The 4,359-nt window shown below is 35.8% G+C and overlaps 1 non-coding gene across 1 annotated transcript; it reads right to left on the minus strand.

Moving 5' to 3' along the window:
* Nucleotides 1–2,625: 2,625 nt before the first annotated feature.
* Nucleotides 2,626–2,698, minus strand: TRNAA-UGC. The gene has a single exon. It is a non-coding gene; the product is annotated as a tRNA-Ala (tRNA).
* Between the last annotated feature and the right edge of the window lie 1,661 nt (nucleotides 2,699–4,359).

The raw sequence follows: 4,359 nt of genomic DNA on the forward strand, positions 1-4,359 counted from the left end.
TTCTTTACCTTGTTTTGTCATTTCTGGTTGGCAGTTGGCAGAACACCTAAGAGATGTAAAAAGGTTTCCTAAGATGAATTCAAAGAATGTTATGAAGACCATACCTTCATATATCATTTTGCGGTCATAGATACTTGCTCAACCTCGTACACAAATGTGAAATTCTCAGCAGCTCACTTGCACGCCAAGGTGGAAGCATGTTGATAAATCTTATAGGGAAAGTAAACAAGGTCCAGTATAAACTTTTATTATAAAAAACATAAGCAGTTTAGGAATAACAGAATGGAACTGCAGTGAAAAATGAACAGACAAAACTGAAAAGAAAGAGAGGCAACTTACCATAACTAACCTTGTTAAATATCGGGCTACTGCAAATTTGGGGGTTCAAACGTGTGACCTACAGAAAGTGAGGGTTGAGTTTTCCTTGGGTATTTGGGCTACAGTGATATGGCACATGTCTGACTCTTATGCCTGAGGATCTAATATAATCTGTTTTCTTTAGGGTCCAATAAGATCAGATACCTGATCCAAGTACACGATTCTTATCATTGAAGTTTAATCCTAATGCCAGATGTATCCCTAATATATCAACTGCTGCACTAACAACCCTGTGTCTTCTCAAAGCGCCAACAAATTAGTATTGACAAATTCCATGGAACAAGCTATATAAACAGAAAAGCAAGATTCATTACATGGTAAGAAATAGCCAAAAATCCATATTGCCGCCTGGAAATGCAATATATGAATGAATGTATTTATGCATTTACTTAATCAGAAAAAAAAAACACGTCTGGTTCTGAATCCTCCTATCCATCAAGGTTTCGGAAAAGGAAAGTTATTCTAGTTAGATAACAGAATGCAACACTGAAACTTGAAATAATAGCTCCAGTAAGTTAGCACGGCATGATGAAAGCAGCAACAAGTTGTAAGTCAGGGAAGTAAGACGAACGTGATATACATAGATAAATAAATAACTGGTAAAACTTGGGATACTAAAAGAGGTGGAGCTATCTGGATTTTAGAGCACCACATCCACAGGATATATAACAAACAGGAGGGTTGATATGCTCTACTCTCAGCTACTCATTCGACTGTTCATATACAAGACCCCAGTGACTTTGCAGCTGGGCTCGTAACTAGTATTCATCCTGATAATCTCCTAATGATTTCTGAAATTCATGGCTTACTAGGCAACCAGCAAACGCACTGTCAATTCTCTGAGTAATTTTGAAAAATAAACCATAACAACTCAACGAAACAAAATTGGGAAAAAGAGAGTAAAAAGAAAAAGAAAAGGTGTGAACTGAGACAAGATACATACCACGGCTCTCAAAACTCCAGTTTATGCGCAAAAGATGTTCATTTGGTCATTGATTATCCATCAAAAAAGGAAACATTGTATATAAATAGAGGAGCTACAGAACCTCAAAAGGTCCAGCAGATAAACGAAGCTTTGCCATCCACAATCAAATCCATAGAACAGTAAACAAAACCACTAAACAAATAAGATGCACCGACTGTAAGACCTAATCATCAAAGAAATAGTATTCGCTGGTTTTAGATTGGTAATAGGAACAGAAAAATCCCCCAACTGTTGTGTTTGGTTGTTGCAGAGTCCACATATTCGGGAAGCTTTCCATCATCGAATTTAAAGCAGCACGATCAGATTTTTGAGCTCGTACAGGCAACAAGGTTTTCAACCTCACAATTCAGCCAGTATAGTCTTTGGCTTCAGCAGCTCGGGGTAATCTCTTCTTGCTCATGCCTGAACATATGTTCTTAACCACCTTGAGACATTTCCTCTGCAGATTGAAGAATTGAAAACTTTTGGGATCCTCCCCGTAGAGTAATATCTGGTCGGAGAAGCTGACAAAGCGAAAATTGTCACTGAAAGGAATTGAATACGTCGAAAGATCAATAGTCTCCTTGTCCCAAACTTGGTCATCTTTGTAAGCCTTCAATATTTTCAAGTGAACCTTTTCCAAAGTATGCGCCGGTTTTGTATTAATTCCTTCTACTGGAAGTGATTTCTTTTGTAGAATGGCAACAACCAAAGATCCTTTATGCTCAAATAATCGTTTAACCGCATTGCGTTCAACTGGGATTCGGATGTATTGCAACTTGTCTTCATGGAGGTCAAACAAGAGAATTACCTGCGGATCAGTGGTCCGCCAAAACAAAGATCCTGCTCCTCCTGTGGCTCCGTAAGTAGATGTGAGTAATAATCCGGAGACCTGACTTCTTCTGTCCAAGAAGATTTGATTCCGAAAGTGTACACCAAACAATTAGGAGACTTCGTTTCCAACATATAAACAATGACTACCAATTTATACTCATTGTTAATAGAATCATTACTGTCATCTTGAATGTCTCTGGCATGAAACAAGTTTTTGAGCAGACATTGTTGTTGTTTTTTCTCAGTACCGTAATAATTTATATAAAATACTAGGATAGTCTTGATAAAAAAAACTCTAGAATCAATTCAATTGAAAGAGATGTCTGGAAATCATCCTCCTCGGTCTTCTGCTTCACAATGACTTCATCTTTTCTTTGTCTTCTATTCGGAACCCAGAAAAACACTACAGCATGGAGTTTAAAAATGCACATACAAAAAGCAAAAAGCATTGGAGATGCAGGGTATCGAACCCTGTACCTCTCGCATGCAAAGCGAGCGCTCTACCATTTGAGCTACATCCCCGGTGTGATGGTTTTCGGGTTTTTTGGATAAATCTGGTTCCGGAAACTAAGCTTGAACATGAACATATATTTAAAAATGGAAATTATATACTTCTCCCTAGATTGAGAAGTTTATATCATAAACCCGACTAAAAATCCATTATTACGATTCATTTCTTCTTCTTCAATACAAAGAATATTCATTTCACACCAAGCAGAGCTTCTCTCCGACGAGAGAATGTAGCCAACTAGGAAAAATTTGAGACCAAAACGCAGAATTGTATCACAAATAAATAATAACGCGCACGTTATAACACCACAGACGCCCATATCCATTTAAGATAGACCCAACAAAAAAAAAATAATAAACCCCATTTTACCTAAATTGTCTAAATCACCCTTCCGTTTATTTTCCTATACCATCTGTTTTCTTTCCTATTCGAGTAAACCGACACTTCTCTTTTCTCAGAAACCTTCTTTTCTTCTCTCCTCTTCCCACAGAAACCAGAAAAAATAACCCTAGATCTGAAACTATGTTTGATTCCTTCTTCTTCTTACTCCACAAAACAGTTCTTTGAACTCATAACAAAGAAATCTAACCTTCCTCGAAAGGAAATTAGGTTTAAGTTTCGTTTTGATTTTTACCTAATTTATTGTTCTTAAGATATTAGGAAATGGCGAATATGCAAGATAAGAAGCAAGATGAAAAGAAGAAGAAGGTGGTCAAACAATCTCTCAAAGGTAAATCATAACCCAATTTTGATTTGATGTAGTAGTTTCACCTAATTTATTGTTCTTCGGATGTTCTTTATTGATTTCATTTTGATGTTGTTTCACTTAAATCGATTATGAATCTTAGGTTTTTGTAGAAAATCGATTATGAATCTTAGGTTTAGTCACTGACTTTGCATACATTAGGTTTCATCATTGATTTCATACTTAGGTTTTTATAGTTTCATAATCGATTTTTTTTCTTCAATGGTTTCTTTGATGAAACCAAAGTTGGTTTCCATCATCTTTATCAACATATGTTTTTATCATTTTTGATGGACTGGTATTGCATATGAAGGCATTGATGCAGAATATAATCTGCTCTTTTTGATGAAACCATTTCTGGTTTCATCATTTTGCAATTGTTAAATTGGTTCCACCATAACTGATAATGGTTGCTAAGGTATATTCTGGTCTTTTTGATGAAACCTTTTTTGGTTTTATCACCTTTCATTTTTTCAAATTAATTCCACCAGAATTGTATTTGGTGATGTTTGTTGTATTCTGACATAATCATGAGTTTGTTTGATGTAACCATATTTGGATACACCATTTCTACTTTGGTTTCACCATAACCATGTGTTTGTTTTATTATTCTTTATATAACTTCGGTGTGTTTCTTTCTAGTTTTTCTGATGAAACCAAATATGCTTACATCATTTTCAGCTATTAGTGAATCCAGATTTCATTTTTTGTTTGTTTGATGGTTTACTTTTGGTTTCACAATAGGTAAAAAAAAAGAGAAACAAAGCCGTACAGGTTCTCGTTGCATCATTTGTGCGCGGTAGCAGCTGAAATAAAGGCATTGATACAGAATTAAGAATTGCATATGAAGGCTATTGTATCATTCCATTATGGCATTTCTTCGAGCTCTTATATGATAGTACATTGGAAGAAGACGAGCTCATCCAT

This window comes from Papaver somniferum, unplaced genomic scaffold (genome assembly GCF_003573695.1).
Source record: "Papaver somniferum cultivar HN1 unplaced genomic scaffold, ASM357369v1 unplaced-scaffold_115, whole genome shotgun sequence".
NCBI classification, from domain to species: domain Eukaryota; kingdom Viridiplantae; phylum Streptophyta; class Magnoliopsida; order Ranunculales; family Papaveraceae; genus Papaver; species Papaver somniferum.